Source organism: Marmota flaviventris, chromosome 9 (genome assembly GCF_047511675.1).
Source record: "Marmota flaviventris isolate mMarFla1 chromosome 9, mMarFla1.hap1, whole genome shotgun sequence".
Lineage (NCBI taxonomy): Eukaryota > Metazoa > Chordata > Mammalia > Rodentia > Sciuridae > Marmota > Marmota flaviventris.
Genome location: NC_092506.1, coordinates 67,250,532 through 67,275,839, shown reverse-complemented (window position 1 = coordinate 67,275,839; position 25,308 = coordinate 67,250,532). Strand labels below are relative to the sequence as shown.

The 25,308-nt window shown below is 42.3% G+C and overlaps 1 protein-coding gene across 1 annotated transcript in view; it reads left to right on the top strand.

Annotated features, from left to right (window-relative positions):
* Window positions 1–2,634: 2,634 nt before the first annotated feature.
* The window catches only part of Tenm4 (teneurin transmembrane protein 4), a 753,505-nt gene continuing 730,831 nt past the window's right edge, over window positions 2,635–25,308 (top strand). Inside the window, exon 1 of the mRNA XM_071616542.1 lies at window positions 2,635–2,699. The gene's annotated coding sequence lies outside the window, so the exon portion shown is untranslated. The remainder of the gene's footprint in view (window positions 2,700–25,308) is intronic.

Sequence of the window (25,308 nt, the reverse complement as noted above, 5' to 3'; positions counted from 1 at the left end):
TTTCTTTAATAGTAAAGACTGCTACTTCCTTTCATCTGGTCTTTACTATGTATTAGTACTTTAATTAGAACCCTGTTCCAATAACTATTGTCACTTAATAAATTACTGCAAATTTTGTACCTTAAAATAAGTCACAGGTTAAGAATTTGGAAAGTGCAGAGAAAATCGCTCCTCTCTGCTTTCTGATGTCTGGGCCCCATCTTTGAAGACTCAGAAGGCTGGAAGCCTCCGGAAGTATCTTCATCCCTATATCCATGCAGTTGATGCTGGCCATTGATGAGCCTCAGCTGGCAGGCCACCTATATGTGACCTCTCCATGTGACCTCAATTGTCTCACCCCCTGGTGAACTTACATGGTGGCTGGGGGCTTCAAAGGCCAATGGCATATTACAAAAGAGAAGCCACATGGCACCTTAGGACCCAGCTCAGGAAGTCACCAGCATCACAATTGCTGCATTCTGTTGATTACAAGGGGCCCATAAGCCCCCAGATTCAAGGGAAAAAAAACATTAGAGTCCAACTCTTGATGGAGGGGAAGCAAGATTCCAGAAGAGCATATTAGATGAGACATGTTTCATACATCTTTGGTGAACAGAATCTACAACTCTTGAAATACCCACTCCAATTTTTTTTTTTTTTTTTTTTTTTTTTTGTACCAGGGATTGAATCCAGGAGTACTTAACCACGGAACCAAATGGATAGCCCTTTTTATTTAGTGACAGAGTCTCAATAAATTGCTTAGGGCCTTGCTAAGTTGCTGGGACTGTCCTTGAACTTGCAATCCTCCTTCTCAGCCTCTTAATCCTCTAGCATTACAGGCGAGTGCTACTACACCAGACACCACAACCACCACCACCCCTGCCATTTTAGGGGCAAAAAATTTGATCTGAGAAAGATTAAGTGATATATTGAAGACACCTCAGGTAGCTATGAACAGAGCAGTGATTTGAACCCAAAACAGATTGAAAGCTCTTTATTGCTATGTCAATTGTTCTCCCGCAACAAGAGTAAAGTACAACTTATAGCCCTGCCATATGCCAGAGCTGTAGTAAGCATTTTGCCACAGTTAAGAATCTACCTTGAGTTTTCTGAATCCAGAGCAGGTTGGCAGACAGTGAACAGTGCTGATGGTTGTGCACAAAGAATCTGAGGGTGTAGAGGAGATCTGAGGTCCTTTTTCTAAGTGGCCCCAGAACTAGAGAACCCTATGCAAAACTGGTCATAGACACCTTGCTTCTCACTTCTCAGTAATTTCAGGGTTTAAAGGTATCAGAAGAAAACCTTCTATTCCCTTGTCTACACAATAAATGGGGCAAGAAAGTAAATCAAAAGTATTCTGTGTCCTAGGGTTTCCTAGTTCAGAAAGGAATACAAGATGAACACACAAATAACTAGTTATATGGAAGAAAGTTACAAGAAGTGTGGGGATAGAACATCAGAAAAGGTATTATTGAAAAGGAGAAGGACATAGTCTCTGTAACTAGAGAAATCAAAGAGTTTTCCTAGAAGAAATGGCATTTGAGGGGGATCTTGAGATAAAAAGAGGACTGCATGGCAGAGATGAGAGAACAGAGAGTTACTTTCCCTGCCTCCCACATCTAGTTTTCTTAAACCCTTCAGAGGGTTTAAGCTTCAGAAAACTATCTCTTTAGAGGGGATTAAATCATTCATACTTGTGTGTGAATGGCTGATTGCTTCATAAGATATATTCACCATGGAACTCAGAGCAGATGACACCTAATTGCATAAGAGCCATAAGCGCTTCTGAGAAAAAATGTTGAAGGAGATCGTGTAACCACTAATCAAGGTCCCCAAAATGCTGTGATTGATACCCCATCCAACCCTTACCCCCCAAAGTAAGATTACATAAGACAGGATCCTTACTATACAAGGACAGACATTGCCAGAGGCTCATAACCCACTCTGAGAGAGGAGACAGTGGTTTGAAAGGAAAGCTGTTCATCTTTATGTTGGACTCAAATCTCACCCTGCCCAATTTCCCAGTTCTTGTCAGCTTATTGTAAAATAACTTGCTATATAACCTGAGACGAGTCATTCAATTTCATAAACCTCAGTTTGCATAGTTAGAAAATAGGAATAATCTAAAATTAAATATTAAGTTTTTGTGGACCTCCAAGATCCCTGCTTCATCCAGCCAGGCATAACTTAAGAACTCCATGCAATAACTTTCACATATGTCTAAAAAGCTTATTAAAGACAAATATATGAACAACCACATACCAACATCTGACTTTATTTACTTTTCCTTAAGATAGTTCTAATGTAACATGGGTTTGTTTTTATTTTATTTGTATTTCAAGAATGTTGAAATTATCATGAAAATGCAAACACCAGAGAGATTATATACATTTTTTAGTCTGAAAAAAAAAATAAAACAAACTTTCTCTGTAGATACCCAAGAAAGTTGGGGCGGGAAGAGGGCTTTTACACTGATATCTTAAAACCACATCTTGAAATCATTATGGAGAAAAATGATATAAATCATAAATGAAGAAATGGTAAAATCAGCTGATGCAACAGTTAAACTTGGCAGCCCTGAAGTGCCAACCACCCGATGTTTATGAGACCCGGGACAGAAGACTGCAAGTTGGTGTGGGGTGCTGCTGTACCCTCAGTAATATCCAGCTGATAGTAATTCCTGAGTTCACCGAGTGCCTAAGAAGCCCCACATGTGAGAGGTGAGAGGGCAGCTCCTGCTGCTGTGGGTCTGTCCCTAGTTGGTGCTGATGTTACTGCTGGTGCTGGTGGGAGTAGTAGGGCGGTGGCTACTGTATTACTCTTGTCATTTTCAAGTCTGATGTTTTGGTTGCTCCCAGGAGAGTGGAATACCAGAAGAAACAATACACTGGTTTCTAAGTTGGGTGGCCAGTTTAGAAAGTCTAGGTCTGGTACTTTCTAAATAAGTGGCCTGAGCAGATCACACAACCTCTTAGACCGTCAGTCTCTGTGAAAGTAAAATGTGGATGTTGTAAAGTTTCCATGATGCAGCGATGGGAAAGCTCTTTCGTATGTGGTCCTTGCCATTCAAATCTGGAGCCCTAATTTTTTCTGTGGAATAAGGGTGATTTTAGTCAATCTGTGTGTAACACATTGTAATTATTTTCGTTGGTTCAGAAGGGGCCAAGAGGTTAAACTGCTCAGCAAGCAGGATTGGGAAAGCACCTGGAGGCTGGGCCTGGGCCAAGGACTGGTTTTCCTCCAGGAGGTTGGGAAATGTATTTGGCCTACAGAATTTGGAGCAGGGGTTAGATGGCTCTACCCACTTGACCGGGGCAGTTCTTCTTGGGGAAATGGCAGGCACCCTGTGGCTGCTGGGATCTTATAGACAGCCAGACATCGCACCCACTGACCTCCTCTGTATGTAGTTGGAGCACTCTTTCCTTGCACCCATCCCATAGCATCCTCACCCCCAGCCCAGGGCTCTCAACCCTTCACCAGTCATGGTTAAAGTCCTAGTGGTCAAGACCTATGTCTGCACAGCAGATCCTTAGAGTGAAGGCAGAGCTTTCTGGGTAATGTGCCTCCCTGTCCCGGTTGTTGCAATATTAGAGCTGCTTGAGTGGGAAAGAAAAGAACAGGATAGCAGCCCTCAAGAAACCAGCTTCAATGTGCATTTAAAGTGTAGTCACTATACTTAAAAGTCAGGCCACAGACAACTTCAAAAATGTTGGAAAAAAACTCTTAAAATCCTATTATATCATGTTACAATATTCAAAATCTTGGGTTTTGTTAGCAAAATGAGAAGATTTCACAACTCTGTGGCCATATCCTCTACCCAACCCCATCCCACCTGGTCAAATGCTGACAGATAGCATACACTGAATCTGGGCAGGGGTCTCCAGTCCACCACAATCATGCCTGTGCACCCAGATGTCTTCTAAATCCCCTGCCTGGCCCTGTATGGGGTAGCTGGAAATCCCAGGGATCAGTTTACAGGCACAGAAGTCTGTAGATCTGGGTTTGAATCCTGTCTCTGCCATGTGTTGACCTGGAAACAGTGAACCAATTTCTTAACCTCTCTGATCATCACTTTCTTCATCTTGAAAACAGACATAAATGAGTTCCTACCCTGTGGGTTGTCATGAGGATTCAGTGAGTACATTTAGTATGGTGCGTAACACATAGTAGTTATTCAATAAACATTAATGTCAACATTATTATAGCTAGCCCATTATTATTACTCCTACATTCACTAGGGATTTTCTGTCATTGGAAAAAACTGAGCACTTGAACCAGTGGTGACCCTTAGTTAACCTATACCCCAGGCATAGTGTCCCCATCAACACAAGTAATAAAATAAGACACAGGCCAAGCTAGCACTTGGCAGAAACATTGGACAGAAGCTTCTGTAACGGGTAGAGAAACGGAGGGTCACAAACTCCTTTCCAGCACAAACATTGAGATATTCAACCACATGCCTGGTATTTTTCACACTTCAGTTTTATCAAATCCCTACATCAGCCCTATAAAATAGGCATAATTATTGACCCCATTTAACAAATGAAAAAATGGAGACTCAGAGAGGACAAGTAGCTTGTCAGCAGTCTCAGAGCAGCAGAGTCAAAACTGAAGACCAGGACCTCTTTCTGTCCCTCATCAGGAAATATTTTTCTTGAAGATTGAGGAAACTTCTAGAAGTAGTCTCCCAAAGTAGAATTAAAGCACAGTTAGACACAGTTGAAGCCAGTTGTTAAAGGAGCAAAATACATACCCCAAATAGATATAGTCCCATTCCTGTGCCTCATGCTGAATTGACCTAAACTGTACTGGATTGGTTCCTGGAAGCCAGAGCATTAGTCTTTGCATCCCAGTGGCTCTCTCTGTACTTAGCACAGCACTCTTTTCCTTCTTTCACCTACAGAAGGAAGGCAATAATTTTGCTTACCTCATACCGTTAGAAGATTGAATGAATTTCTATATGTGTATTAAATTTGCTTGGGCAGCTATAGCCAGCAAGCATCCCTGAGATGGGTGGCTTAAACAATAAACATTTCTCACAGTTCTAGAGGCTACAAGTCCAAGATGGAGATGTTAATCTATTCAGTTCCTGGTGAGGGCTCTCCTCTTGGCTTACACATGGCTGCCTTCTTACTCTGTCTTCACATGGTGGAGGGGGCAGGCACTGCCCCCTCCCCTTTCTCAGAAGGCCACTAATCTTATTATGAAGACCCCACCCTCATTACCTCATCTAACCTCATTACCTCATCTACCCCAGCCCAAATGGGGCAAATTCCATAGCATGGAGAACTAGTGAGATCTCCAGTATGTGAGGTCTCAGAACAGTGCCTGCCCCATGGTCAATGCTATGTCTGCATTGGCCGTTGTGTGCCATGCACTCTTCTAGTGTATTGTCATTGAACTTCACATTCAATTCGCAAGCTTCGCTACCGCTACCGTATCCTGCCTCCAGTATTGAATTGTTGATTGCTTAATGTAAAACCTAATACAAATGTAAATAATAGAAGGAAAAGAGAGAGGGAGAAAGGAGAGAAAAGAGAGCAGCCTGGGTGCAGGATAGAGGATGAGATTGTGGCCAGGGTACCTATTCAGACATCTGTTGCCATCAGACAATCCAAACAGGTAGCTGGCAGGGGTTGCAAGAGAAGCACATAGCATTAAAGTCTACCCACTTTATGGAGCAAGAGTTCTCCCACCTCCTCTGAGGAGCCACGTGGTTTCATCCTGGTCCACAGCATCATGATTTGGTTTCTAGACCTGCCAGTCACTTGCTAAGCAACTTTGAGAGAAGCACTTGTCCCTGCTGACCTGTTTCCTGGCTCATTCAAAGAAAAATTTTTTTCCTTGGTCTGGAAATCTCCTTCCAGCCCTGTGGCAGGAAGGAATAGGATATGAGTGAAAAGCCTGCCTTCAGAGAGAACTGGATTTAAGTACTGGTTTGCTCCTTTCTAGCTGCACATCCTTGGCCAAATCATAACCTTTCCCCGGCCTTTTTGATCCTAAAGACTTACATACCTCCTCGCATCTTTTCTTGTCTCCCCCTCATTGTGGTTTCATCTTCTCCCACCAAAGATGCATCCTCTGTGCCTCAGAGAGACTTCATCCCTGAAGAAGGCATACTCATGTTTTCCAAGTATCTAGGCTCTTTCATCTTGGGCAGGTTTGAAACGGTGATGGGACAGCCTTCAGGGCCTATTCCCAGACACTGTCCTTTCAAAAGCTCATGAAGAAAAGTGCTCTTAAAGCATTCTCAATGTTCCTGCCACCAGATCCAGCCAGAAATCTGTCATCTGCCCACATCATCGAGCTCCTCCCACTTAGCTGGATACTCACTGTTGATGGCCCTTTAGACAGAATAAATGCAAAGTCAAGATCAAAGACTGGAGAGAACCAGGTTCTATCCTGCAGACCCTGCAGGGAAGAGAATTAGGAAAAAACTTGTGACTTCTGGGAATCCTGCAGGAGCACCTGGGGATGTGGTATGGATGCTCTCAAGAACTCAGAGACAAGGAAAAATCCATTGTGTGGTTCTGAATGCATAGTCATAACCATTCTGGTGTCTGAGCAGGCAATCCTGGGGACAATCCAAAACCAGCTTTGTGGTTCTATCAACCCTGTCCCCTATCTTAAAACCTAAGGCCAGTTCCATCAGGGGACAAAAAGTTCTCTGATCACTTCCATTGACCAAAGAGCTCAGCTCAGTAATTAGCACGGGACTTAATGTAATCGTTATAATGTCTCAGTTCATTTTAAGTGAAAGCAGCTTCTATGCCTTGGCTGGGGCCTGCCTCAGAGTGGCCCTTGAGTGGGAAGCGGGTGTTAGGATTGAAAGAGAGGAAGGTCAGAGAGCAAGGAGGCAGCCCAGCTCTTGCCTGAATGAGACCTTTGCTGAAGTGGCCAGCTGTCCCTCACAGCTTATTCTTGGCTGCTTCTGAGCCATCAATGTTAGGGAGGGTTGCCTGCAATCCTCTCAACCCAGACAAAGGCTTCTGCCTGGGCTGATCACTTGAGATTTCTGCCTGTCCCTCATTCCTGCAGGTGTCCTTGGTTGGCAGCAGGGGGACTACCCTGCCCCCTTTCTCAGGTAGCCCGTCCAGTGCTAAGGAACTCTGGGAAGGCAGGCCATTCTCAGCCCAGACCTCCCTTTTCTCTCCTGCCTGTGCAGTGGCCAGCACGACCTCTTGCCCTTGAGATTCCTTAGGTGTGAGTCGGACATCAGAGCAAAGTACCCTCCCCCAAATGCCACAGTGACATGTAGAATTCTGAGTGTTCTCAGAGAAGCCCTATCCCCAGGCACAACATAGAAAGACTGTCCACTGTCCCTGCAGGCAAGGCTAGAATTCAAAGCTCACTGATGGCTCCCTCCAAATTCCTCTAGGTTACTATAATTCTTTAAAAGGCTGAGGTCTGCGAACGCCATGTCCTACCAATCTCAGCTCTATGGGTCTCAGACTTCATATGGAGTCAGGAATGTTGGGCACCTTTTCTCAAAGATAGTTTAGCAGAAACAAAGTCAGAAGGAGTCCTTTGTGAAGCTCTGTTACATGACAACCCAAAACTGAGCAGAGCATAGTAAAATAGCTCATGGGTCAGTTGGATTTAAATAGAATCTCACAAGAAGAATTTCACTTACTAAAGAAAGAATATTTATATAAAGCATAATGTTAGCATAGTCAATGTTGGGCACTGTGTCAACGGGTACTTGTTATATTAGTCTCCATAGTTCTGAAATTTGTTGAAAAGAAAGTCCTTGTCAACTAGAAGAGAAAAGGGTGCTTATTTGTTTATGTAGCAAACATTTATTGAGCACCTACTGTAAACATCATGTTGGGTGCTGGTGATCCATTGACAAAATATTCTACCATAAGAAAGCACGGGGGTACTTAGGAGCTTTTATGTGATACATATTCTTAGTGAGAAAAAGTAGAGAAAGTGTGTAAAAAATAAAACAAGATATAATGTAAAAATTTTAAATAGGACAGAATTCAGCCCATCTTGCTGCCAATGTCTTTAACTTAAGCAGTGTGATATGCAGAGAAGGCCCCCCAGGACATCCAGGTCCTCATACCTGAACCTGTCAGTATGTTATCCTTCATAACAAATGAGACTTTGCAGATGTGACTAAATTAAGGATCTTGAGGTGGGAAGATTTAGGCTGGATCATCAAGTTGGGCCCAGTGTATCACAAAGGTTATTTTAAGTAAAAGAAGGGAGGTAGGGGGGTCAGAGTGAGAGGAGATGTGAGCAGGAAGCAGGGGTGTGAGAAGAGCAGTTCACTGCTCTTGAAGACAGAAGGTGTCCTGGCCAAGGAGTATCAGCCACCTCTGTGAACTAGAAGACACAGGAAGTGAATGCTCTCAGAGCTTCCAGATCTAACAAGGCCCTCCTCGCCAACACCTTGATTTCCGCCCCATGACACCCATGCTGAAGTTATGGTCTCCAAAAGTATGTGATGATCATGTATGTTATTTGTTATATTTAAATGTGTAGTCATTCATTATAGTAGCAGGAAGCTAATATAAATAATTTCAACTGAAATCATTCAATTAAAAAAAGGAGAAGGAAAAAAGTAGAGAAAGTATAAGAAAAATATATAATATAAAAATTTTAAATAGGACAGCAATTCAGCCCATCTTGCTGCCAACAAGGTATGCCCCAGAGGAGGCCTGAAGTGAGGTATATTTGATGCTTTTTCTATATTTGGTCTCAGTTGTACTGTGAGCATCTTGTCACACTTATAGCTGTAGGGGAGATTCAGGGACAATGACAACTCTCTGCAACTTTCCACATCCTTACTGATTTTAGAACTTAAGCCCTAGACAAGCAACTTCATTCTATTGAAACTGAGAGGCAGTTGAGTCGAGTGGTTAAGGGCTTTAGTTGTGTAGTCAGACACATGGAAGTCAAACCCTTGCTCTGATCCTTACTAGCTATATAATTTTAGACAAGCTGCTGGAATCCCCCAGCCTCAGCTTCCTGATCTGTGGAATGGATAAATAACAACAATTTCTTCCCACTTTGTAATAAGGGTTAAATTAGATAACGCATCCATAGCGTCTAACTCGTACTAAGTTCCTAATAAATGATCATAGTAAGCACAATTGGAATTATTACCGGGATTATCTCTCCTGTTGGAGTAGAATTGCCCTCCAAGGGCTAATTTGCCTCCCAGATAATGTGCCTGCCTCCAGTACCCATTGCACAAGCTTATTATTAATAAGCTTTTCAATCTTGTTTGTTAAGTAGGCAAAGCCTTGAAAAAAATAGGGTCCTGTGGGGAAAATAATGAAAGGGGGTCCTTGGTTGAGAAAAAAGATGATAGGTATCAAAGGTCTCATTGTTATACCGATATAATGCAACTGACACAGGACAAGGTGCTCACATGCACAAAGCCAGCAGCACCACAGGAGGCAGATGAAGACTGAAACTTGGGTCTCCCAGGTCCTTCTAGTTTTCTCCCAGTTTCCACCGACATTCAGACCATGTCCAGTTAACAAAGCTGCTTCAAAATTACAAGATCACTCATGACCCTGTCTTAACCTGGAGTAAAGGCTAAGTATCCCCTGCTCATCCTCTAGTCATTTGCATATCTCTGCTCTCCCAAAGATGCCTCCTGAAATACAAAGTTCAAATGTCTGATGTCAAATATGCACATCACTGGGTTTTCTCCACGTGTCCAAACTTATCCTTTACCTCCATCCTTTTTTTTCCCCTGCAGAAATTTCTTATAGGAACAAATATACAAAAAAACAAAACAAAACAAAAACACAAAGTTTTAAAGGTTTTGCTTTTGCAAGGCAGACACAGGGTTAAATTAAAGAGCTAGCCCCTTTTCGTCAGCAATAAGGACAGCTCCCTTCTGGAAGGTACTCCTTTTCTTTACCCAGCCCCAAGTTGTCAATAGACAACATGGGTTCTAGATTTCTCAATGGGGACATGTCTATGTCTTTTCCAATTGAAATACAGACAGAACCCTGAGTCATTTGAGGCCAAACCTGGTACTAAATGACCAAATGGAGACAGTGACTTCTTGAGACAGAGATGGAGGGAAAGGAACTGATCTAAAGATTCCTGAGAGAGGCTTAAAAGTGAGCCCCTAAAAGCTACTCCCAAAGAGGAGCCCCACAAAGCTCTGAACATCAGTAAATGACTAGAAATTTGTTTTAGAATTAAAGGAGCATTACAAAAATAATATCCACAACTGCTGAACATTTAATACACAAAGGAGAGGGGTTGTTGGTCATTTTTTTTATAAATGCATAATTCTCATCATTATCCTCTCCAGCAGACACCATTATTATTATTACTATTATTACTATTATTATTATCATTCTCATTTTGTAGGTAAGAAATAGAAATTATAGAGGTTAGATAATTTGTTTAAGGTCATACAGTTAGGAAACTAAGACGTCAGGACTTGAAACCAGGTCATGTATCCAAAGACTTGGCTCATAACCCCCCACTGTTCTTAGATGTGAAATTCTCACAACACACTGAGGGAGAAGGAGGACAGCTTCCTGAAACTTCACACTCATAATGTTGTGGTATCTCCAAAACATTCATTTGTCCAACAAATAAATACGAGTGCCTACTTGGCTTGGACCTGGGCCTTTAACGTGAAGTACTAAGAGGTGAGCAGAGTGAGCTAGGCTCTGCCCTGTGACAACTGAGAGCCTAGCAGGGAGATGGTCATTTAATGTGTTTAAGGAGAAGAGCAACAGGGTTCCCAGTTGTCACTTTGGAAAGATCCCTGACCACAATGGGAGTCTGATGTAGCTTCCATCAATACCAGGTTCAGGTGAGTTGTTTTTTATGAACTTGCATCTCAGAAACTTAACTCCTCTTCCCTCCTTCTGGGCTTCCTCACAATTTGTTTTGCTCTTCCCTTTTTACATCAAACCAGAGTGTTTGCCTTTGATTTCCAGGTGTGTTCTCTCTATTAGATTGTGCACACCTTGAGTTCAGCATTTGCCCACATGCCTCCAGGATCAAGCACATTGCCTGGTAATTCTCAGCTCCCTTAACCTTTTGTTAGATGAGTGACTTAATGCTGTCTATAGAGTTGAATTAGATGGGCTGCCATCTAATAGACAAAAGCATCTATAGTTCATAAAATACTTTACATGTGAAAACTATGTATATGTGTGTGTCTGTATTTTTCTATTTATATCCTCTACCAACAACTCAGAACCTAATCACATTTAGTTTCCGCACCTGTGGAATATATTATTGTTGTTTTCTGTATGGTTGCTAATATCAACCAGTAGAAAGGGTGTTAGTTACCTTTGTAGAAGGTGAATCTGTTGTTGTTCCTGCTATTGTCTAAATGTTCCACGTTTAAAAATGTAATTAATGATGGCTGATTTCTCTATATTTGGCTGTGGAAGAAGGATATCACTTAAATTTAGTAAAGTAAAAAATTGTATTTAACTTGCAAGGGTAATTCTCAGGATTTCTTTCCTGTTTAAAAAAAAGCAAAAGACAAAACAAACAAGCAAACAAAAAACTTGAATTGTGTCAAGAGTCATAATAAGGACACATGTTAATCAAATTTTATGGTTAGAACTGAAAAAAAATGCTTTATTTGCTCATAAATAAATACATGTTCATATTTTCAAATTACATATGCATTTTAATCTATTCTTTTCCCAGTTTAAAAATTCTAATTTTTTATGCTGGGGACTTCTCAGTTTGTATTTATCACATTTTGAGCATACTGGCCCCAAATCTTGGTGATCTCAATTTCCTATGTACCAGCCAGTCTCCTGAATCTTTCCTGTATTTATCTACTCCATCATTCTGTCAGTAATTGGGTCAATTAGTCAGTCTGTCGGTCAGTCACTGGACCCTTCATGAGCCCCCTCCTCTTTTCCAGGTACTACATTAGTCTCTGAGGACACTGACCTAAGGAAGGCACAGCCCTTGTTAGGGAGCTCATGATCCACTGAAGAGAACACACCAACCCTACTCCTCTTTTAGTGTCCAAATATAGAACTTTTCAAGGAGAAAATTCATATGTACTCATTGACACATTTGAACATACTGGTCCAAGATCTCAGTGATTTCAGTTTCCTACCTACCAGGAAAATTGACACATTCCTAGTAGATTCAAAATGCCAAACACCTTCAGTTGACATCATACTTTCCTTTTGCCAATGGCACTGCCAAAAATGCCAGAAGAGTTTTAATTCCTGACTACCTCCTGAAATGCTGGGAGGATAAAATTATATAATGTATTTGAAATTTTTTAAAACCTAGAAAGTACCATTCCAAGAAGAATAATTTCAGCAGCAATAGTTATAAGAAACTAGAATTCATTCAGGGTTGACTATGAATTCCTTTACCTTTGGTGATTTGGCTGGGTTGAAAAATGTTGCCCCTACTTCAGAGGTGCAAAACAGGATGGGTGACTGAGAGACACATGGTACACAGTTTACCAGTGGCTATAATTCATAATAATAATTTCAATTTTTGCCGCAGTCTGGCTGGGCACAAAATCACGAGCCACTCAAGCAGGAACAAACTTTATTTTTGAAACTGCCACCAATGCCCCTTATGCTCCCCGGGAAGATTGCCGATGGACCCACGCGGCTTCTCCCTGGTCCCAACAGGAACTCCCTCCTCCGGAATTCCCTCCTACCGCACTTCCCCAACCAATGGGAACTCTCCAGGAGTCCCATAGCAGGCCAGAGGTGAACAGCAGGAGTCCAATATACATATGAATGCAAATCTTAACATAATCATATCATCTCAATGGCTTGCTGGCATCACCTTTCAACCAAAAATGCCATGCATCATATTACTTGGCTGTGGCTCTTAGCAAATTTTTCTCACCTTCATAATTTAATCAGACAGGGCATTTAAAATCCTATAACTCAGCATCTGGTACATAGCAGGTATACTATGAATTTCCTTGAAACTGGTATCCACTAGTAGTTTTGGATTTTACTCTATCACCTAACCCTCTCTTCAATCAATAGGCATCTTTATGGGAACATCATGGAATAGAACAGAAAGGGTGTTTGGCCTCCCAATAAATCATATTGAAACTGATATGTCACAGTTGGCAGTGAAGTATGTATAAGTAATTTGTACCACTCATAGCTCATAACACTATCTAATTAGTGTTTGCTAATAATTTTCTTTTTAAAATTAGGGTAGATTCAAGATGACTGCCATAATAAATGTCCCTCTCACTCTTCATTGTTCAAATGTGATCTCCGGGTAGAAGGCAAAGGGTAAGGACTTGGCCAGGCAAATATAGGCTGAGTGGGTCTTCATTTTCTCACTTAGCCTCATTTTCAGGTTTGGGTTTCTATTTTAGGATCTGAAAGCAAGAGGGTATTGGTACAAAAAGGCAGTGGTGGTCTATGCCAAGGTGCTCTGGCACCATATGTCCTGGGCTGTGCCTCCCCCCCCAGGAAGAGGCCTGGAGTAGGGACTGGGGGAAGATTCTTGTGCAGAGGGTAATCTTGAGTTGTGGAGAGTTCCCAGCCCAGAGTGCATTGACCAAAGGAGCCACCTCAGAACATCAGATAGATTGTCCCTGCAAGTGGGTGGATAGGCCTGTGGAAACCTCTACAGCAACATCACAGAGTGAGCTACTCATGCATGGCTGGAGCCCAGCAAGCAGTCTCCAGCCCAACCTGGGGAAAAGATTGGCACAGGTGGAGGTGGTCAGGGAGGCAGTGCCCCAGGCAATGGGTGGGATGTGGGTCATTAGGGACCTAGAAAACCAGAGGGGAAACTGAGGCAGATCTGTAAAAAGGGAACCAAATAATAGAGAAAGGCTGAGAGAATGAGTCCATCTACGTAGGAGCTGGTTCACCGTACAAAACTTTTCTCTTGAATCTTTGGCAACAAAGGCAACTTCAGGCTTATTAAGAGATGACAAGATGTCTCCTTCTAACTACTGGCTGGGAGGGGCTGGGACTAGGATGCAGTCATTCTCCTGAGTCCTCTGGCCTTCTCTTCCCGGACTGATGTCCTCTAGTTGGGCGTACTGCTGTCTTTATCTCTACCCCTCTTCTCCTGGCTTCTTATTGCATCCCCCCACCTCCCCCCCCCCCATACACACAAAATTGAGTTAGAAGTGATTCCTTTGGGATCTTGAAGGTATCTCATTTGCCTTCCAGTTTCCAACAGTGCTACTGAACTGACCAAAGATATTCAGATTCCTCCTCTCAGGGCAGAGTGGTGTTCTGCCTCAGCTGTGCCCTTTCTTCTCTGGAAGTTTTTAAGAACTAGTCTTGTCCCCAAAGTTGTGAAATCTTATAATGATGTACCTTGAGTAGGTTTAGTTTTATCTAGGCAATCAATGAACCCTTAGACCTCAAAGCACATGCCCTTAGATTCTGGAAAACATCCTGGAATAATTTTACTAATGATTTCCCCCCATTTTCTATGCTTTCCTTTCTGGAACTCCTATCATTTAGATGTGGAATCTCTAAAGTCAGTATGCCGACATACTTTTCTCCCATATTTTTCACTTCCTTGGTTTTGTATTTAATTATTGCGTTATTTCCTAAAAGATCTCAGCTTTCTCTTCCAACCCTTCTAATGTGTACCGTTTTCTTTACACACTGTCAATTCCCTACATGGACTTCATCTCCCCGGGTCTCCTTTCTCCATTTTGGTCTCCATCTTCCATGCTAATGGTTTTCCTAAATGTCTGCCAGTGTTTAAGGCTGGAGATGAAGAGTTACTTGAGCACACGGGTGGGGTTTGTCTATGTAAGTGTTGCCATAGGAGAGCTGGCATAGTCAAGTGCTGGGAAACCCTATCATCAGTCTCTTTAGTCCCTTCTTCTTGGATCAGATTAACTAGACTCCCAGAGTAGATCTTTTGATGCCCTATGTGGTCAACAAAATAAAAAGGTCCATGCACTGATCCTTAAAACCTATGAATATGTTACTTAGATGTCAAAGGGCACTTTGAAGATGTCTTCAAATTAAGGTTCTTGAGAGTTCTTGAGAGTATCTTGGATCCTCCAGTGGGTCCACCGTAATTAGAAATTGTGATAAGAAAGAGGCAAGAGGCTCAGACTCCAAGAAGGAGATGCAATCACAAAGCAGAGGTTGGAGTGAGGAGGGCTTGAGCCAAGGAATGTGGGCAGCTTGACAAGTTGAGAAAAGCAAGGCACAAGATTCGCCTTAGGCCTCCAGAAGGGACACAGCCCTGCCAACACCTTGATTTTAGTCCTTGAAACTGATATTGGATTTCTCACTTCTGGAACTATAAGATAATAAAGTTGTGTTGTTTTATTCGCTAATTGGTGGCAATTATGGCAGCAGTAGTAACCTGGTCTGTCCTGTGGCCGGGCACTGGCAGTGGGGCAGGTCTTGCTTTCTGTGAGCAGATATGCACATCACCTTCTGCTATTCACTGTGGTGTTCTGCCTCAGCTCTACCTGGCGCCCTGCAGGGCTGAGCCGCTATTGCATGCTCCCCTTTGGGTGGGCAATGAAATCTCCCAGAAAGGTAAAGTGAGGCAGAGGTTCTAGGGATCAAACTTCTTCCCACTCTGAAGTTCCAAAAGTACCTGGAGCTGCCAATTCCTGAGCTATTTGCAGGTTTGACAGTGGAAATTGGGACAACTGTCAGCTTCCCCCTCCACTGACTCAGAATGGGCTTTCTCGTCCCTTGTCACCTGCTGTTAGCTACTCTGTGGATCTCTTCACTCCCAGTCTCCCTGTCTTCATCAGATTATGCCTTAGAAACAAACAAAACTCCTGTAGTTTTAGTGGAGGGTTCAGGAAATAAAACCAGCCAGTGTGCTCAGCCTGCCTGAGGTCTTCATGCTTTCCCCACCTGAGATCTCCCTGGGTCCAGGAGGGTGTTGGTGTTTACCCCTCCTGCCCCTGTGCCATACTCGGTCTCTGGTTACTTAAGAAAGTCTCTCTGGGAAGATTCTCCCCTTTCCTTCCCCTTTGTTTATGTCACATGTGCTCAGGGCTGATTCAGCAGTGTGCCCCAGGTGGGTTTTGGTAGTTGTTAAAATGCTGAAGTTCCTCCCTACTGATTGTGCATGGCCACTGTTCCCCATGTCCCCAAGTCACCCTCCCTGTCCTGGACCCCCACAGATTCTTCCCTGACTGAACCAGGGGAGAATCTGCTGACTAGGGTTGACAAAACAAACGCCACAGGCTGGGTGGTAGCAACAGCAGACATTTCCTTCTCTGTTCTAGAGGCTGGAGTCCAAGGTCAAGGTGCCAGCAGGGAGGTTTCCTCTGAGATCTCTCTCTGGTTGGCTTGCAGATGGCTGCCCTGTTGTTGCCTCTTCACAGGTCACCCACTGCAAAGGAGCCCCTGGTGTCACTTTTATGTCCTAGTCTTCTGTTCTTAGAAGGGCCCAAGTCAGATTAGACTAGGACCCATCTGAAGGCCTTCATTTTTATTTTATTTTATTTTATTTTTTGGTCCCAGGGATTGAACCCAGGGGCACTTAACCACTGAGCCACATCCCCAGCCCTTTTTTGTGTTTTATTTAGAGACAGGGTCTCACTGAGTTGCTTAAGGCCTCACTAAGTAGCTGAGGCTAGCTTTGAACTTGAGATCCTCCTGCCTCAGCCTCCCACCCCTGAGGAGGCATGCACCACCACGTCCAGCTTCGAAGGCCCACATTTTAATGTAACTTATTTTTTTTTTTTGTATTGGGGATATTGAACTCAGGGGTGCTTAGCTACTGAGCCACATCCCCAGCCCTTTTTTAAAATTTTGAGACAGGGTCTCTGTTTCTACCTACTTAAAGGCCCTGTCTCTAAATACAGTCACATCCTAAGGTATAGGAGCTGCTGGGCACAATTTATTCATAACACAGACCCTCCTGCCAAGCAATAGCCCTCTGATTACTCCTGTTCTTGCCATGTCTGTGGCTGCATATCTGGAACACCAGCACCAAACCTGGTACATTCTTAATTTTTTACTGAAAGCCTAGGCTACAAAACCAGTCCTTCCAAGATAGCCACAGCCCCAGAGCCCTAGCCTTGGAGCAAGATGGTAAACCATGGAGCCATTTGTATTTGATATCATGTTTATGTTTCCCACTACTCAGAGTATTTCACAATAAAAATGAAAATGATATACACCATACACATGTATTGTACATGACTCTGATATTAAAATCCCTGTGTATTCCCTTGCAGACTTTGGCCTACTGCCATTCACACTTCAAGTTTCACTTATAAAAAATAGTAAGAAATCTTTAGACAATGACCCTTCATATTCTAATTAAATGAACCTTTAAAAAATCACCCACAGAGGGTAGAAACCCTTCACGAGAACATGTGACAGTGGATGAAAGCAGAGGCTTTGGAGTCCATCAGACCTGCATCTCTATTCTGCTTCTACCACTTATTAGTTGTGTGACCTTGAACAAATTGCTGAGTCTCTTAGTTTCCTCATTCGTAATAATTTCTGGCTCATGAGGCTGCTGGGAGAAACAAGTGAGAGGATGTATCGGTAGTGTCCACACCTGGTGTGGACAGAGGGCAAATTTCTCTGCTTCCCCTCCCCCTCAGATTTGCAGAAGAAGAACCCCCACCCCCACCCCCTGAGCCAGCCAGACCCCTCCCCTCCCTTTCCCCGTCATCCCCTCTAAAGTGGCTCCCAGACTGTGATCTCACTGGTGCTTAGTAAAACCCTTCATCCCCTTTCACCAGGTGAAGAGGGTTTGTACAGATCCTGTGCTAACAGATTCCTTTGGCCAATTCACTTGGCAGGTTTTACATCTGAAAGACTGTTTGACAGTTTCCCTGGGCCCTTCTCCAGGGTCCTCTAAGATCTAAAACCCTCTGGGAGATTAACTTCTGGCTCTCCCAGCCTGACCAGCAGCCTGGGTGCAGGGCTGCTCTCCAGTACTTTCCCCAGAGAAGGTAAAGGTGAACTTGCTGATAGAGATTTGGAAAGGGAATTTAGAGGGGAAGCAGACAGAAAATAAACATTTACAGAGCACCTTTTTAATCTGTGAGGCTCTCGACATATGTCACCTCCAGCTATTCCTCCCAACCACCCAGAGCCATCCACAGTATTCCTCACCATTTTACAGATGAGGAGACTGAGCTTCAGAGAGGATAATTAAGCAACTTCAAAGCTATCATGAATGGAGAGTGAAGTTCAAGGCCTCTGGTCTGGTTCACTAACCTCATTAATTAATTAATTAATTAATCTGAATCTAAGTCAGATGCTCCCACCCCCCACTGGGTCCCTCAGCCCTCCTTACAACCAACCTCTTCTGGCCACTCTCTGCCCACTTCTATGTTATACACCTATTGCCTTCCTCTTCATGTTAGTCTGGCCAAGTCTTTTGTCCCTCAATTCCATCAGGAAGAATGCCTCATTCTTCTTTTCACCAAACACACAGTAGAACCTAGAATGTGTCTTAAACAGATGAGAGGTTAAGTGAATGAGTGCATACAGAAGTACACATAAAGATGATTGAAAAAATTTAACTGTTAGTAAATGAATGATTGAATGAATGAATGGAACAGATATAGGAACTAGCACTTGCAAGCAAAGCAAATGTTGCACATACGCAAAAATGAATGCATACAGGCTAGGGCATGGATTGCATGAATGGATTAATAAGAGAATGCATGAACATGTGGACGAGTGATAATGTAAATTAATATTTGTTAATGAGTATATATACAAATGAGTGAATATTGAATAGGCAAATGAGTATGAGAATGGATGAAAGAATTAATACATGAACAAATGAACACAAGGACGAATGAATGAGTACCGGAATGGACTGCAAGTGCATGCATGCAGGAGCAAATGCATAAGTGAGCGAATGAGCCAAAAGTGGGTGAGTGAGTGCCTTTGCTGTTTCTGCTGAATTGTGCTACCTTCTGAGTAAGATGCCAGGAGTCATCATTTATGTTGGAGGCAAAGTTCTGGGGGTAGGATTAAGGGCTAGGGATATTAGAGCCCAACTATACATAGAGAATGCCTTGGCTTGTCCTCCCCTCTGACATGTGCCAGACCCCAGGTGGTCCTCAGGCCCACGCTTCCCAGCACATGGGAACTCTGGGGAGCATCAAGTCATTGTCAGTCCCTTTCTGCCCAGTGTCCCCTTTTTCCTACAGTCCGTATCCCACCCAGCACCCCACCCCACCCCCAGCCAAGAGCACAAGCAGGCAGCCACAGACAAGGAAATTAATTCTGAGCATCCAAGAACAGCCTCCTGTAATGAAGAGGCTGCTGCAATATCTTTGCAACAAGCAGCAACCCACATGTTCGATTACAACAGGTTGAGCCATTCCACACTCCCCAGTGCCAGGGCTCAGGGAAAAGGGGAGAAAAAAAACAACAACACCTAAACACCAAGCAAGAATGCACACTTCCTGACACGACCCACACGCAAGGTTCTGGCTCAGTCTGGACTGATGGGGCTGCAGCATTTCTTGACGGGGAGCGCATGGCCATAACTACTATGCTTCTCTGCTTACCCGTTCCTGAGGAATGTTTTTTTTTTTTTTTTTTTTTTTGCTTCTTCTTTTTCCACTTCAGGCTGAGCCACATCAGGTTTTGAATGACTGACATCTTCCCTCTCTGCATTGGGAGCCAATTCCTTCAGGATTGTGACAAACCGGTATTTCGGGTCCCCCTGGCAACCACAGTATCCTATCTCCTGAGGATTGTGCGTCTCCAGGACAGAGGAGAACTGGCTTCTGAGTGAGAATCTACACCTTTCTCTTTCTTTCTGTGCTGCCACCTGGGTCATGTTTCAGACAGTTTGGTTGGGAGGAAAGGCTGTCCTGGATGTGAGGAGGAGATTCGAGAAATGTCCCTAGTGCTGGAAGGAGAGGGCACAAAAGAAAGAGTCTTAGGAAGGAGGACCTCCCACTTTCAGTTTCCACTCTTGCCTTTGCTTGTCTTATGATGCAACTGTCCGTAACACCTGCCACGGAGGACCCGGTGCCCATTTGGATTCAGACACTTGTCAGTCATTGAATTAATCATCTTAGCTTTGCACGAAAGCATGGGGCGGAGTTGTGGTTGCTCAGGGCTGGCGTGAGCGTGAGGGGAGGCAGAGGGATGGCAGCGGGTGCAGGCTGTGCACCTCAGAGTTGGAGGCAGTGCCGAGGCTGGTGTAGCAGTTTTCTTCTTTGCCCCTAGCTTCCTTTTTCCGTGCTTGAGAAATTATGTATTGCTTGAAAATTATCTTTTTCCAAAAAGGACGTTGAACACAGTGTCAGGAAGGCCTATGTAGCCACCACCCCAACAACTTCCCATTCCACTTTCTGGTTTGTTTGGGGGTAGGGAAAGAGAGGTAGAGGCAGCAGGAGAAAGACCTTGGCCTTGGTGACTAACCTCAAACAATAGCCACTGGAGAAGACAGTGATGTGCAAATTACTGATTTTTATTGGACACTTTGGGGAATATAGTTGTTTGTCAGGAAATGAAAGAGAATGTTTGTGCTTATAAAATTATATGGAAAATCAATGCAGTGTTAAGTATATTTTTCAGTTGTTTGAGTCAAGGACTGTTCTCCAGCCAATTCTAGCAAACTCTAAGGGAGACGAGACATCCCAAAACACAGCCAAGGGACTGAGCAGAAAGGTCAAGCCGCGGTTTATTGCTGCACTCCAGCACTTGGGGAAAGGCCCAAGTGGCTGTAGAAAGTTGAACATGTGGCTGTCAGCAGTGACACTCAGAACCACGCTACAAAGAGGGTTTCTGAAGTTTAGACTAATTCCTGGTTTTTCTTTTCTTGTGTTCCAACTTAAGGACTGAGCACAGAGGCCCTGTCCAGATGGGGAGACTGTGGGGAAATTGGGAGTTCATAAAAGCATTTTTCAGGCGAGAAGATAAGAGTTGTCTAGAACATGAGCAAGAATGGGAGGCTCAGGGGTTCATGAGCCATTTACTGTCAGTAGAAGTGGGGTGCTCTGTGTTCCTAAATGTTATCTGTGGGTTTGTCTAGCTCTGAGCCTGGGACAAGGATATGAAAGGAGGCATGGAAACAGCTGGACTCCTGCCTCTTCCAGAGGACTGACATTGCACTGTGGCTGAGGGCCTTTGATGTGAAGGAATGAGAGAAGAGGAAGATAACATGCAAACTAGACTGATCCTAGGAGGTCAAAGACTGATAGCTGAGAAGCTACCAGTAAAACTCCCACCTGTGACCATCAGTTCTTTACCATATAATATTTTTAAGATGCCAGATTGGGAGCAGACATTCTACTCTGCTATTCCTTCCCTGTGTGACCGATACAAAATCACTGTCCTCTCTGGGCTCATTGTTCTTTGCCCCAGATAGTTGTTATAAGGAGCTTCTTAAGATGCCCTCCTCCTCTAAATTCTGTGGTTGTGTGAGAAGAGATCCCTCTGATTCATGGAGACAATAGTTCAGTGGAAGAGGATGGCTCTTGACTGAAGGGGATACCAGTTTTTTCCCTTGCTGGCTGCAGGGCTTAGGCTGGCCACATAACTTTGTTGTGCTTCCGTTTGAAAGCGGAAAAGTGGGTTCTGTTTGTTTGTTTGATTGGTAGGTTCTTTTCCCCCTCGACAGAATTGTGGTGAGGGTTAAATGCAATCAAGCATGCCAAACTGGAACCCAGAGCCCTCCCTCACTGCAGGGGCTGTGGATCCATGCTAGCTATTGACCATACAAAAGGGGGTGAAGAAAAAAACACCTTTTAACAAAGTGTCCTACTGCTGGTACTTATGGGAACAGTTCATAATAATAAATTCCAACTTCTTCTTCTTATAAACCAAAATGATCCTTTTGTAATGGCATGATAGATATAATTCAGGCTCTGCTTTAAATAGATATCCATGGCAAAGCAAAATAAAGCACTGAATTCGAATTCTGTCTTTCCCATTGTGAGTCAGTTTCATCAGCTTGTGAAGCTGAATAAAGAACAAGGACTGTGGAAGAATTTGATGTTTGTAATATGTACAAGGGACACAGTACTTGACGCACTGGGTAAACAGTATCCGTTATGATGTTAACATTTATTATTTGAAATTCATAATTTTAAAAATAAAGATCAAAGAAACAGCAAAACCTCAATTTGATTTTCATATTGCTCCATACTCGGGTACCACTTTTTCCACAAGAAAGATTTTCTCTGCCTGTCTTCTTTCATTTACTCATTGTTTTCTCAAGTGATGGGTGGAGATAATTAAAAATATCATCTAGATTTTCCTCAAGTATTAGAAGTTTCTAGAGGCTTTCAACTGTGTTGCAAACACACCCTGGCTCTTACTGCTTGCTCTAGTAACAATCTTTTTCAGAGAGCTCTGACATTTGGGGGTGACCCCTCTTTGGCTGATGTGACTCAGCTGGCTGTGATTGTGATGAATGGTAATTACAGACCCAAAGTCATCTGGCCAAATATTTGATACTTTGAATAGAGAACTACAAATCCTTTAAAAATACAAAACATGATTGGTCTCATTTTCATTTCTATTGGTGTAGACATTAATACAATAAAATGCCTTCAGAGCCTCCAACTCCTGGATCCCCAGCCTTACATTAGAACCTTAGCAATAGAATTTGCTTGTTAGTTTGGTCCTTTGAATTGCAATTCCTTTAAATGATGATGATTTTTCCCCCAATGCCAAAAAAAAAAAAAAAAAAGGAAGAAGTGACACGTCAATTTAAACATTATCTAATTAGAGAACAAAGTATACTGTGATCTTAATAATCTTAGTTATGAGCAGACAAAAAAAGAGCAAATATAAACCAATAAAAATAAAATACCAATATTAAGGGTAGACAGCAATGAAATTTGAATTATAGTTGTCTTTGCATAGTGGAAATATAATTCTCTTTTTTCTATCAATTTCCCCTACTTTTTCAATATTTACTGATGTACATATATTACTTTTAAGTAAAAAAATAGTTTTCATATTTTAGAAGAATTGTTATATTAAGTAATGGTGCTTTTTTAGAACAGCCAGTTCTTTTGTATCAAGTCAAATAGTAACTGACTGCACTTTACCTTTGTAGTAGCAAATATCTCCCATTCATTGTACCTGATTTTTAAGCAGGTATTAATGCACATTTAATAAGGTCTTGGGGTATGCCCACCTTAGTGGTAGAGCACTTGCCTAGCATGTACAAGGCCCTGGGATCAATTCACAGCACTGCCAAAAAGAAAAAAGCAATACAAAACAAAAAAAAAAAAAGCTTTATTTTAAGTTTTCTGCCTCAATGGTGTATTGACAGTAATCAGGCAGGCTCCCGTTGGATTGTCTAACGTTACGACTGCAGTGTGTTAGACTTTGTTGGTGGTGTTTCCAACACGGGCCACCTACATGTTTTCTTTTCTGATTTTTTAATAACACAATTGGAATTTTTATTATAAAGGCAATGTATGTTCATTATAGAAAATGTTGCAGAGAAGAAAATTGATACACATAATACTATATTTCCTCCACCTAGAAGTAATCCCTGTTGAGCGCTTGTGAATTTCCTTGTTTTTGTGTATATATGTGTACTGGATACATTTTAAGCAACTGAGATTATATTGTATATGTGTGTACGCATGCACATGTATGTCTGTATGTCATGAGCATTTTTAATGACATTACAACTGTTTATAATTTTTTGTGCTTGTATAGTAATGCACAAACCGTAACTTATTCAACTACTTCTTTTTTCTGAGTATTTAGGTTCTTCTCAACCCAATTTTAAAAATGCAAGCAATGCTATAATAATCATATTCATGTTCCCATCTTTGATTATTTTCTTAGCACAGAGTGCTAGAATTGGAATTAATGGATCACAGAATATCAACATTTTAAAAATCTTTTTATAGTCAAAGAAATGCAAAGTTGGACAATAATGAGAAGCAAACTTCTCATTCAATGTGCATCAAACTGCAAAAAGGAAAACCACTTCCCACATGCTTATAAACACTGGAAATTATCTTTCTTTTTCACCTTTGACATATTGATATACAAAAACTAGTCCTTTAATATTGTTTTAATTTATATTCCTTTGATTACTAGAAAGACAAAATTCTTTTTCATGTTTATTAGCTGTTTGTGTGAATTTTCTATTCATGACCTTTATCTATTTTTTCTAAGTTTTGTTTTCAGTTCATGAAAGATCCATCTCTATTAAAGATAGCAGACCTTTGTCACTTCTATTTGCCTTTTATTTTTTAATGAATTTTTGGTATGCAGAAATTTGTTTTATGTAGTTGATTGCTGATATCTCTCATCACCATGTCTTCCCATTGTGATCCTTAGAAGTACTTCCTCATTCAGACATCAGATACTCATAGCTAGCATTTTTGAGGTTGTTTTTTTTTTATTATTATTATTAACATAAAAATACAGGGTGAGCTGCAGCAAGGGATGAGGCCTGTGAATTTTATCAGGAGGCGCTTTCCACCTCTTGCATCATTAGGACACATGGAGCATTGCCTTTCCAGAGTGCCCTAAGGTCCCAGAGATGCGAGCACAGGAGGAAAGAGCAAGCCAAGATCTGCTAAAAAGCCAGCAAGAGATTTTGAGTATAGGCATGGGTGTTTCGACTGTCATGTAGCAAGTGTGATTTTAAATGTTAGTAACTGGGAAGTCGTTTGGCAGCAGGGCTGCCATAAAAAGGCAGTCTGAGAGAGTAGGTCTGTGGGTCTTCCTCCAACAAGGCCCCTGCGCTGGAGAAATATGAGTGTGGTCTCAGGTGGCAGACAGGAAACTAAATGATTCTGAATTAGATCTTTGCTTTGGGTCACATCTGACCAACTCCATTTTCCTCTGTCATTTTGAAGCAATGGTTCTTAGCTTGGAGTGCTGTACACCAGTGAATTCTGCACAGAGGAAGAGATCAAGGTCCCCAAGCAGCATCGTGGCAGTGGTAGAAAGAACATCGGCTGAGGAATTCCACAGACCAGAGTCTGACTCTTTGTTCTATCAATACCTAGCCCTGTGATGCTGAGCCTTAGTTTTCTTGTCTATAAAATGGAGCTAATAACAGTCAATTTGCATACTTCTTGTAAATAGTAGCATGCATCACACCTATCATACCCTCCATGCATGGGAGTTCCGAAAGTGAACAGATCTGCAGTGTCTTTTGGATCCTAGATTCTAAAAGCAGAGGGTTGTATATTTGCTGGTCCACTCAATAGGATTTCTTGTGCCATCAAACTACAGAGACTTAATTTCTCTCAATCAGAGCTCCTGATTTGCTTTCTTTCAATTGATGAACTTATAAAAAACACTAACTGTGATATGAAGGTAGAAATTTATTTCACTAGACATGTAATCATTTGCCTTTGTTGGGAAAAAAAACCTGAAATTATGGGAACCAGAAGTGTTCTAGAAAATTAGGCATGGCTTCAGATACAGTATTAAATGGCCTTTACAT